This window comes from Physeter macrocephalus, unplaced genomic scaffold (genome assembly GCF_002837175.3).
Source record: "Physeter macrocephalus isolate SW-GA unplaced genomic scaffold, ASM283717v5 random_558, whole genome shotgun sequence".
NCBI lineage: Eukaryota > Metazoa > Chordata > Mammalia > Artiodactyla > Physeteridae > Physeter > Physeter macrocephalus.
The window spans coordinates 37,426-50,000 of NW_021145937.1; positions in this window are offsets into that span (position 1 = coordinate 37,426).

Genomic DNA, 12,575 nt, shown 5'->3' on the forward strand with positions numbered 1-12,575 from the left:
CCCCGGGGGCGGGCCGGAGCGGCGGCGGCCGCGGCCGCCCTGGCCCGCGGGACTGGCTTCTCCGGGGGCCTCCCCGGCCGGGCGCCCGAGAGGACTTGGGGCCGGAGCCCGCTCCAGGCACGCCTGGCTGCGCGTCGCCCAGCTCGGCCGGGCTAGAGGCGCGGCGACCCAGCTGCCCGGTCCCCGCCCGAGCCTGGGGGACAGGCGGGCACAGCTCCCCCAGCCCGCCGCTGCGGGCACTGCAGCGCCGCCCTCTCCGCCCCGCCTCACCCCCCGCCGGCGCCTCGGAACCCGACCCCGGCCCGACCGTGGCGGACTGGCCCGAGCGCGCCTGCCGCTCGCGCGCACCCAGCCGCTTGCGCTCGGGGCGCCAGGAGCTGCGCACCCGGGCTGCGCACCAGGGAGTTCGGTGCCGCCCGGCCGCCCCCCGCCAGGCCCCTCCCTGCCTCCCGGCCGGCGCGTCCTCTGGCCCAGCCCCTCCCTGGCGCTCACCTCCCTCCAGCCTTCCGGGAGCTGGACGGGGCCTCCCCAGCTTCGGGCAGCTTGGGACAGTGGCCGGAGACTGCCGGAATCCGAAACCTCGCTTCTGGCTGGCCACAAGATCTGGGCGCGCCCTAAGCAGCAGGGTCTTGACCGAGCCCCTTACCTCTCCAGTCCTCCGTTTTCTCCTCCAAGAAATGTACATAAGACCTGGGGGTTGTGAGGATGGAAGGAGATTAGGGAAGGTCTCTTTTTAGCACACTCGCCAAGTCTTGCTTTGCGTTTGCGTTTTCTGTGTGCCTGTTTTATTTATCCTTCCAGATCCGGCAGATCAGCCCCTAGCTGGCACAGCGTGGGTGGCTGCAATGTTTGTGGAATGAATGAATGAAATGAAATGGGCTGCAGCCTGTGCCTCCCTAGTGCGAAGTGCTCAGTTCCATACCTTACTGACCGGTGAGAGCTATTTGCCCATCCCCAGGTCACGCCCTCTCCAGGTCCCTGATCTAATTGTGTCCTTCCTCACCCTACCTTAGCCTGGGTACCAGAGCCTCTCAGGGCTGGAGAGATCTCTTGTCTAAATGGGGGAAACTAAGGCCCAGAGAGGGGCAGGGAGCTGCCCACCTCACTCGGGTGGGGGCAGAGCCGTAGACCAGGCTCACACCCTCACCCCTGACACTGTGCTCTTCACTGTTTTAGGGGCAAGAGGTTTGCTCCCACGTAGATGGTCACGTTTGGGTGCCAGGAGGGTGCCCTTCACTCCATGGAGTCCCCTGGGCTCAGCACAGAGGAGGCACTCAGTAACCATTCGGTGCTGAGAGTGGGCAGGAGGTGGCAGGGATTTGTGGGCTGAGCAAAGAGTACAGGTGGAGGTTCACATACCGTATGTCTAAATATTTGCAAGTTATAAATCAGGCTAACAAAATGTGAAATAAAATATGTTCTATTCTCCTACCTTGACAAGCACACTTTCGTAACAACCTGGAAGGCTAGCTCTGAATGTAGAATTCTCAGACTCCTCAGAGCCTGCACTGGAGCATGGTGGTGCAGGGGCCCTGTGCACACACGTGTGAACATCTCAGCCTGCACACCCAAGCTCGGACCACCCCACCCCACCTCCAAGAGAGCTGCCCCTGGCCACCCCTCGGCCACAGGGCAGGGCATATCAGTGGTGCCATCTGACCTCAGGGGTTGATCTGCAGAAGAGACCCACCCAGGTCTTGGAATTGGGCTTAGGGCCATCTGGGCAGGGAATCTCAGGGCCCTGGGCACCCAGAGTGTGACCCAGAGGGGGCACAGTCTCCAGATGACACATCCCTTTGGCCCCATGGTCTCTTCTCCCTGTGGTGAGAGCTTAGCTGGAGGACCAGAGTTTGGGGTCCCCAGGGCAGGGACCACTTTCACCTAAGAGCAGCACTGAATTACAGAACTACTTTGAGCCAACATATTTACTCTTAGAGTCTCGGCGTGGTATGGTGGAAAATAATAATAATAATTTAAACAGCAATGGGCAATTATTTTAGGGTGGCCATATAATTTTCTTCGAAACCAGGACATTTTTGAGAGTGACTGGTGACTCTAACTGGAAGATTTGCTGGGGTATCAGGCATAAAGCAGGACTGTGCCAGGCAAACTAGGATGTCTTGTTTTGCTAATTGAGCCCTCATATGCCAGGCGTTGTTCTACATGCTGTCACTCATTCAATCCTCACAAGAAATCGAGGAAGAAGGTACTGTTCTTTTCTCAGTTTTACAGATGAGGAAATGAGGGTTAGAGAAGTGACTTGCCCTATAGTATAGGCAGCACTATAAGTGGTGTACCCAGTGCTGCCTGGTGCCTGGGGCTCTGGTGTTTGGGTCCCTGTCCCTCAGCACATGCCCCTGACATTTGGGGAGCTGCTGGACCTCCAGTGTCTGTACCATCAGGTGGGGACAACGTTACCTGACTCACCTTCTCCTGGGGCTGCTGGGAGACACAACGTGAAGCAGTGGGTGTGAGTCCTGTGAGCTGGAAAGAGATGAGCCCGGGAGGGAGGGAGGGAGGGAGGGAACTGAGGCCCCCGGCCAGAAAGGCACGCCCTGATCGTGATAAGGGAGAGGAGGAGTCCTTTGGTCTGAGTCAGTGGAAAGTCTTAATGTGAAAGTCTCTTTGAGAAAATGCTCTTCTAACTTTCAAGAGCGACTCAATTGTGAAGATATAAATACAAATTAATAAAAAGTTCAATCATCAATAGCTCTTTCATATAATAATAGCAACCGTGTATCTAGTGCTTTCTGTGCGCCAGCCACTGTTCCAGATGATTTGCTCATGTTAACTCATTTCATCCTGGCCACAGCCCTAGGAAGTAGGTGCTGTTATTATTTCCATTTACACGTGGTGAAACCCAGGTGCTGCTCTAAAGTGCTTTAAGAAACATCAGTGACCCTCTGACATCGGCACTATTGTTGTTACTCCCATTTTACATATGGAGAAACTGAGGCACAGAGGGGTAAAATGGCTTGCTTATAGTAAGTGGCACAGCCAAGGTTTGGACACAGGTGTTCTGGGTGCTGAATGACCCACTACATTGTTTAGTAGACAAGAGTCTTCCACATGTAAGGATTAATGTCTGGGTCCAGAAGGGGAAAGTCATGGGGTTTCTCTAGGCTCCTCCTGGCACTTACTGTAAATCCTCTAGGACTGAGGTGGGATCTCCCCGTCTGTAGCTCCTCTCTGTGTCCAGTGTGTTGAGCGCCCCACACAAATGGAATCTGAACGTGTATTGGTTGTTTCCTGTTCCTTGGTTGAAGGAAACGATTCCTTAACTTTTGGAGTGTCTTCTTCTTTTTTTTTTAATTGGCGTATAGTTGATTTACAATGTGACGAGTTATACATATATATACATATTCTTTTCCATTGTGGTTTATTACAGGATATTGAATATAGTTCCCTGTGCTATACAGTAGGACCTGTTGTTTATCTATTTTACATGTAGTAGTTTGTATCTGCTAAACCCAAACTCCTAACTTATCCCTCCCGCTCTTCCCCTTTGGTAACCATAAGTTGTGTTTTCTATGTCTGTGAGTCTGTTTCTGTTTCGTAAATAAGTTCCTTTGTGTCATATTTTAGATTCCACATATAAGTGATCTCATATGGTATTTGTCTTCCTCTTTCTGACTTACTTCACTTAGTATGATAATCTCTAGGTCCATCCATGTTGCTGCAAATGGCATGATTTCATTCTTTTTTATGGACGAGTAGTACTCCATTGTAGATATATACCACATCTTTATCCATTCATCTCTTGATGGACATTTAGGTTGCTTCCAAGTCTTGGCTATTGTAAATAGTGCTGCTATGGACATTGGGGTGCATGTTTCTTTTAGAATTACAGTTTTCCCCAGATATATACCAAGGAGTGGGATTGCTGGATCACATAGCAACTCTATTTTTAGTTTTTTAAGGAACTTCCATACTGTTTTCCATAGTGGCTGCATCAGTGTACATTCCCACCAACAGTGTAGGAGGGTTCCATTTTCTCCTGGAGTGGCCCTTTTTTGGAGTGAATTCTCCTTCTTTATTGGTAAAACTATGAAAATTCACCGGGGACAGGAAACCTGGCCAAGTTTTTAATCAGAAAGAATCACATACTGCATGTCTAACTTATTGCCAGCTCTGGGTGCATTAGTCCAAAGCAGGGTGGTTGGCTGTGTCTCCAGCCCAGTCTTAGAAGCATTGAGGAGGGGAGCAGCTGATGACTGGGATTTCCTGCCCAACTTCCCAGGTTTTCGAGATGGAGAAACCAAGGGCCTAGGCTTGTGGTCTGGAGCATTCTTAAGCCTATACATACATTGTTCAAGGAGATAAAAAGTAGAGGGTGCCTTTCCTGCACCATCTCAGGCTTGGCCGGCTGGATCTGCACTGTCACCTTTTCTAGAGCTGTCCGCCCTGGGGCCCCGTTCCAGAAGAGCACAGGAAACCTGGTCAGTCTCAGCCAGCCAGGTGTGTCTGTGTGGCCCTGGGCAGTTCCCTGCCCCTCTCTGGGCCTGGCGTTTGCTTCCTAAAGACCCTTCTAGGAATCTAGAGAGGGGGTAAAGTGGAACTTCGAGTTCTCAGGAAGACCTATATTTGTTTCCAGCCCTGCCAGAACTCTTCACCAAGCTGAGCCTCAGTTTCCTCATCTGTACACTGGGGATCATAAGGGATAGTGTGAGGAATCAGTGTGATTCTGTGTGTAAAGCCTTCTACGCCCCGGGGCCCAGCTTCAGTGAAGGTTAGCCCTTCATCTTGTTCTATGGTTTAAGTCAGAAGTCACACTCCAGTGGTCTGCAGGTGTGTTTTGCTTGGCCTGCCCAAGGTTTTTAAATATATGAATTTGTTGACAACATTTCAAGATTGGGAGATTTCACATAAGAAGCAGGATCCCCAGCTTCTCTTGAAAAATGGGGAGATCTGGCAACAGGACACTGACATTCTCTGATGAAGAAAGTGACCTCTGCACATCTTTAACGGCTCACGCGTGTCCCTGCAGCACCGCAGCAGAGCCCTAGGGGGAGGAAGGAAGCCAGTATTTCCTGAGCATCCTACTGTGTGTCAGGGATCATGTCAGGAGTTGTGCCTACGAATTGCAATTTAATTCTCACCATAGGTTACTCATACCCTTAATTTTGCCGAGGAAATAGGGGCTCAGAGAGTTGGGTTAAGTTGCCCACTCTGTCAGCAGACGGTACAACCCAGGACTTCCAATCAGGCCCTGTGTCACTTTTCTCTTTTGGGGGCTCTCCTTCCACCCTCAGCCTAGCACAGGGTCCATGGAGACATCTGGCTTATTACCTGTTGATGGATTGATAGATGGATTTAGGCATGTGATGTCAATGCCTGTGGTTCCCATTCTTTATCTTCAGATCCCTGGGGGGCTGTGGAGTTAGGGTAGGAGTCCAGGAATCAGTGTACATACCTAGAAGTCTTGGAATAAAGCTCTCTCGCCTATATATAAGATGATTGTAGTTTTAAATGTTTTATTATGATAACGTTCAAATATACACAATAGAAGAAAATTGTAGTATAACAAACTCCCATGTAGGCATCACCCAGATTCAGCCACTATCAATATTTTGTTCCGTTTGCTTCGTCTACTCTTTTTTCGTTGTTGTTTGTTTCTCTTTTTCTTTAGGGCATTATTTCAAAACACATTCCAGATATCTTGTCACGTCTCCTGCACATACTTCAGTGTAGATCTCTAAAACCAGTGGAGTGTTGGAGCCAGCTGGTTCTGGCTGCTGAGAGCTGATTGTGTGGTCTCTTCTCAACTTGGCGTTCAGTGATGTCATGTTGGTAGCTTGAAATCATCTGTGGTGGGAGTATTTACACCATGGAAATTGACAAAAGCTACAAACCAGGGCTCCCTCCACACCCCCACCCCCCGGGAGCCGGTTGTTAAACATTCACCAGTACACCACTATCAAAAATACACGAACATTTTCTTACATAACCACCATGCTATTATCTCCCCTAGTGAAATTAATGCTCACATCCCAATCAAATGTCCCCAGTAGTTTCAAAAATATCTGTTTACAGATTGTTCATCTAATCAGGGCTCAGACAAGGTCAAATATCTAGCTATGATATTTAGTTGTTACATTTCATAATTTTTCTTCATCCAGGGCATGCCCCTTTATCCCCCACCTGTGTTTATTTTTCTGGCCTTGATCGTTGGAGACATCAGGTTGGTTGATCAGTAGAGGGTCCCCATGCTGCTTTGGCTGGATGTTCTGTAAGTTAATGTGCTCCTCCATCCCTGTATATCTGGTCTTGAAAGGCTGAGTAGGTTCAGCTTTTTTTTTCCATTTGTCTGTTTTTTTTGGAGGGGTGGGGACAGAAGACTTCATAGATAGTGCTGGGCTGTACAGTTAATTGTTTGATGCTTGTAGATGATTTTGTGATGAACAAAATGCAAAGTCATAGACACGCATTAAAACATTTATGGTAGCTTTTTGCTATTTCACCATCACCGTAGACAACAAATACAGCCACTATGGAATCTTTTGCTCTGCAGCGGGGGGTCGTCAGACTCAGGAAAGCTGGGCCTCTCTGATTGGGCCTCACCAGTCTGGGCAGGTCTTTCTACATTCCGCTCTCGGGGACGAAGAACTGCTGGTGGGAGTTCATTCCAGGATGCTGTCACTCGGATGGTCAGCTATTCCTATCTCATGTCTAGCTTCAGTCTTTCCTGCTTTAGGTCAAGCCCATTTTCTCTACCTGGAACCCTGGAATTTCTTTTGTTTTGTTTTGAATTTTATTTTATTTATTTTTTATACAGCAGGTTCTTATTAGTTATCCCTTTTACACATATCAGTGTATATATGTCAATCCCAATCTCCCAATTCATCACACCCCCCCCCCCCCCCCCCCGCTCAGTGTATATATGTCAATCCCAATCTCCCAATTCATCCCCCCGCCCCACTTTCCCCCCTTGGTGTCCATACTTTTGTTCTCTACATCTGTGTCCCTATTTCTGCCCTGCAAACCGGTTCATCTGTACCATTTTTCTAGATTCGACATATATACATTAATATACGATATTTGTTTTTTTCTTTCTGACTTGCTTCACTCTGTGTGACAGTCTCTAGGTCCATCCATGTCTCTACAGTTGACCCAATTTCGTTCCTTTATATGGCTGAGTAATATTCCATTGTATATACGTACCACATCTCCTTTATCCATTCATCAGTTGATGGGCATTTAGGTTGCTTCCATGACCTGGCTATTGTAAATAGTGCTGCAATGAACATTGGGGTGCATGTGTCTTTTTGAATTATGGTTTTCTCTGGGTATATGCCCAGTAGTGGGATTGCTGGGTCATATGGTAATTCTATGTTTAGTTTTTTAAGGAACCTCCATGCAGTTCTCCATAGTGAAACCCTGAAATTTCTTAATCTCTCCATTCTCCAGTCTCTTCTAGAGCTGAGAAGAAAAACAAACCAAAATACCATGTGATTCCAGGAATCTAAATCCTATACTTGAAGTGGTAGTCATTTCTCCCCAGAGTGGTTCTAACTTTAATGTGCCCTCAGCCCCTGCCCAGGAGAAGTTGTGCATACCTTCTCCACCCACCTGCAGGATGGGGGCCCTTACAGATCAGGGCAGGGGGCATTCTCCTTTACCCGTCATCCTGGGGTCCCCCTGCATTCCCTGGCTGGCAGGGCTGGGGTCTTGTCCACAGACCCAGCCTTAAGCTGTGTTTCTGGTCCCCGACAGCGTTCTTGTCCTGGTCACTCTTCCCATCTGGACCAAATCCCGGAAGCTGATTCGTCTCTGCCTTCGTCCTCTGGTCTGCTCCTTTGGGCCCCGACCCCACCTTACTGAGTCAGCTGGGAGCTTGCTCTTTGCTTCCAGAAACAGGGCTGGGGTGAAAACACTTCTTGAGGCTGAGCCTTCTGCTTGACTCTTGAAAATGGCTCGAGCTAGAAGTGATGCTGGTACCTTCGGGAAGCCAAGCGGCATCTGGGGAATGTGGAAGCTTCGTTATTAGCGTGCTGCCTTGTGCCAGAAGTTTGAATCTGAGTTTGTGTTGAAGCTGCTGTTAGGAACAAACCCAGGAAGCGAACACTTCAGGGGCGGGAAGGCCCCGTGGGACCCCTCCCTTGCCCATTGCGGAACTGTAAAGCAGCTCATTGGCCTGAAGGGAACTTGGGGGTGGGCAGTCTGAACTTCACTTTTTTTCAATTCACATTACCTACAAGTCCTTGGATACCTGTAATCCTGGAGTCTCAGAAAAAAGGTCTGATTTGTAGAGAACTATCCAAGGTAAGTTAGAAGAGACATTCTGTTAAGGTCATGGTAACGGGGAATGTAACTGACAGCTAAGGATTTCTGCATGTGGTGCCTAGTTGCTCTGGAATGTTTATTTTCTTGAGTTGTTTTTATTAGGGCTTAAAAAAATGGGTGGCTAAGATGTCTTCATAGAGGACTTAATTTCTCATACATTCTCTAGCAGAATAAGTGATACTAATCTCTGTGTCATGCTCACATCTGAAATCCAACTTTCTGGACAAGGAGGCAACTCCCGTGCTGTTTTCCTTCAGCAGCAATCTGCCCTCATGTTGGGGAGGCATGAACAAAGGCCCTGGGGTCAGCTAGCCTTGGGATCTGACTTAGGCTTGTCCCTTACTGGCTCTGTGTCTTTCAGCAAACCGTGTATTTTGTCTCTCCTTCTCCCCTCCAGGCCTTTGCATGTGCTGTTTCCCCTGCTAGAATGCTCCTCAACTTGCCTTTTACTGGGTTCATTCTTTTCAGGTCTTGGCGTACACATCATGTCTGAGAAGGCTTCCTTGGTCTCCTGGTTACATATATTTTCTCAACCCCCTGGACTTTTCCTTTGAAGCCCTGTCAGCCTAATCACAATGGTTATTAAATAGTTCTATGTAACATTATCTGTGTAATGTGTCTCTTCCAGTGGATTATGATTTCCACGAGGGTGGGGATCAGGCCTGTCTTGCTCACTGCTGTGTTCCTAGTGCCACTGTGTGCCTGGCACGTGGTGAGAGCTCAGTTAATAAGTGCTGAATGAATAAATGAAGTGCAATTCCCTAAGGCTCAGTTTCTTCATCCAAAAAATGGGCTCACGAGTATCTTTCTTTTGAATGGGAATAGATATACCTCACAGACATTAGCTCCTTTCCTATCCTCACGCCTTGCAAAAAACTCAGAAGAAACGAATGGTCTTTTGAATTGTTCACCTGAAAAACCCACCTGAAAAGGAGTTTCATAAAGTTGGAATTGTAATTCTGGAATGACTGAGATATCCCTGGTTTCTGCCACAGGGGGATGGACTAAATGACTCTCTCAGATCCCGAGGGGAAGGGGCATTTTCTCCTGGGGATGAGAGAGCTGGTTTGCCTGTGGGTGCCCCCCTTCTGCTGGTCAGGGGAGACCTCCTGGCTGAGGTGATATCTAAGTTCAGGCCTGAAGGGGTAGTAAGGTTTAGTTTAGCAGAGGGTGAGAGGAAAGGTATTCTAGGCTAAGGGAATAGCAGATGCAAAGGTCTGGAGGTGAGATGGCATGATGTGTCGGAGGAATGAAAGAAGTTCAGAGTGGTGGGTGGGCAGAGATGGAGGAGTGGGTGGGTCCTGTGATGAAGCTGGAAGAGGTCGGCAGGGGTCAGGGCAAGGGTAGAGAGGGAGGAGGCCACCAACCCGTGAGGGATGCCCTGGAGGAGACTGCAGCTTGCAGGACACCGTGTGCATGTGTGAGCGTGTGCACGTGTGTACACGTGTGTGTGTGTACCTGTGAGTTTATGAGGGGGCAGTCTGGGGGGCAAGGGCAGCACCCTTGGCCTCCAGCCAGGAACCATGCACACAGCTGCCCAGCTGGCATCCCCACAGATGCAGACACCCCGGCCCTGGAGTGTCAGAAACCCGCCAGGGCAGGAGCAGCTGCTTCTAAATCAAGGCCAAAGGCAGCCGAGGGGCCGGGTTGGGTTTGGTGGCTCTGCCCTGTGGGCTGATGTGAAGGCTGGGGCTGCAGGGGGCTCTCCGTTAGGGGCTCTGGGCCAGAATGAGCCCGGCTGGTTTGGGGAAGTTTATTTTGGAAGCTGGGATGATGCAAAATTAAGTGGGGAGGAAAAAATAGATGAGGCGGCGGTGAGGGTCTGTCTGTGGCTGGCGGGGCTGAAAGCGTCCAGCTAGAAGAGCGTTGTTGGGTAAACAGATGGGGGTGGCAGCTTTTCTGCATGTCCGCTATAAATACCCGGCAGCTCGGCCGCCCTGCTGGGGTTTCCTGGCATCGTGGGTGTGGAGATCAAGGTGCAGACGCAGGGCACTTCTGGGAGCAGCAGAAGGTGGCCAGGGCACTGCTCAGATCCTAGTCTCTTGAGGGTTGGAGGTCTGAGGCTGAGGCCCTGGGCAGGGGCAGGAGGTGCTCCTTTGTTACTAACTGGCTGTGGACCTCAGGCGAGCCCATTACCTCTGCGAGTCTGAGTTTCCTCATCTGTAAGATGGGGTGAGAAAATAAGGCAAAGGAAGTGTCTCTCTTGGCAGTGACAGGTCCACTGCACAGGCTCAGGAAATGCTCTCTCCCGGGGTCAAACCTCTTAGGTGCTCTGTGACCTGGGTGAATTCTCTCATCAATCTGACCCTCAGTTTCCTCATTGAAAAGATGAGAAGAACCATGGTCTGGGAGGCTGAAACGGACTTGTGGGTGTGGCAGTGGACTGCAATGTGAGTGGTATTTCAGGGCTAGCTGTGGGCGGGGCTGGAGCTCTCCCCCAGCTCTCTGAGCCCTGGAGAGATCTCTCCCATCGCTCCAGTATTATAGCACTTAGTAATAATGATTGCAATGATGACAACAGCCATGCCCACTGCACGCTTGTGATGATCCAGGAACTTTGCAGACTAAGTTATCTAAGTCCTTTGTTTTCTGAGTTTATTTTCCCAACCTCCCGTCTTACAGATAAGGAACCTGAGGCTCAAGAGAAGGGACTGCCAGGAAGGACAGATCTGGGATCCGCAAGATCCTCTATCTAGTCAATAAATACTCAGTGAAGGTAAGCCACGTGTCAGGTGCTGGGGATTTAGAGGGTCCCTGTGTCCATGGAGCTCACAGCCTTGTGGGGGAGATGGGCTATAAATCAGTGAACAAGTGATACACAGACAAGCATCCAGTATCCGGCATGACCTGGGACCTCCTGCTCTCCTGCATCTTTAGCAGATGTGTTTGGATTCCTCCTAGGACAGAGGAACTTTGTCATCTAGTCACCCACAGTGCTGGCCCTGGAGTTGGCAGGCACCTGCTGAAATGAAATCAAGAATAAATCAATTCAGGGACCTCCCTGGTGGTCCAGTGGTTGAGAATCCGCCTTCCAATGCAGGCAGGGCTGAGGGGCTGAGGAGTGAAGATGTCCAGGGAGATGGGGCCAGGGCCTTTGTTCTCTGTTTCCCCCCGCCCCACCTGGTCTCCATCCCACTGACCCTGGGGACAGTGATCCTAGGCAGCTGGAGTGGGGCACAGCTTGTCTGGTGGCCTTAGAGCTGTTGACAAATATCCAGGTTTACCTCTTTCCAGATCCATGGTAGGAATGCACTGTCCATTCCCTTAAAGTTAGGGATGATGATGTGACAGGCTTGGCCGATGAAATGTGACAGCAACCAGAGACTAGCAGGATGGTGGTGGCTTGGTTCCTGCGTGAGGGCAAGATGGGGCAGAGCCCCCACCAACCCACAAGCATGTAGTGTGAACAGGAACTAAACCTGTGCTGTTTGGAGCCATTGAGGTTTTGGGGTTGTCTGTTACTGTGACATAACCTGTGTATCCTGATTGATGGGTTCTGGGTTGGGGAAGCTATGGGACAGCAAGAGAGACTGCAGCCTTGGAATTAACTAACTGATCCTTTTTCCTTCCTTCTTTTATTTATCTAGCCATTCATCTGTCTGTCTGTCCATCTGTCCATCTGTCCCTCCATCTACCCATTCATTCACCTACCCATCCATCCTCCCATCTGTCCATCTGTCTGTCCCTCCATCCATCCATCCACCCATCCATCTGTCCATCTAAGGATTCACACCCAGGTCTGCTTGGCCATGAAGCAGACCTCCTTTGTGCCAGGATGCCTCTTTGGAGAAGACATGTCCTTCTCTCTACCTGCCCCAAACCTCTCTGTCCACCACGGCCTGCTCAACCCTCCCTCCTCCAGGAAGACTTCCCTGACCTGCTCCCAGTCTCAGCGAGGGGTGTCCAGGGGGCCGGAGAGACCACAGAGCCCTAATCACCGTGACTGGCCCACACATGTGTCGACTGAGTCACAACCTGTAGGCACAACTGCACTTTCCCAGAGAGAGCTGAGGCATCATGGGAATTTGGCTGCAGTGACCCTGGGACCCTGATTGCCAGAATGGCCCCAAATGCACATATGTGGGGACCTTGTCCTTGGCAGGCCTCACAGGTCCATTTTGGGTTTGGCAAATGTGATCATTCTAGAAATGTGCTCCCGCCACCACAGCTCCATTCTTGACCCCTCCGGGGTTCAGAGCAGCCCTGGGGTCCACCTTGAAACACAGGTCTTACTTTGAAAAAAAGGAGGAGGAGCACTTGATGGAGGGAAATTGAGTTTTTAGTGAAATTAT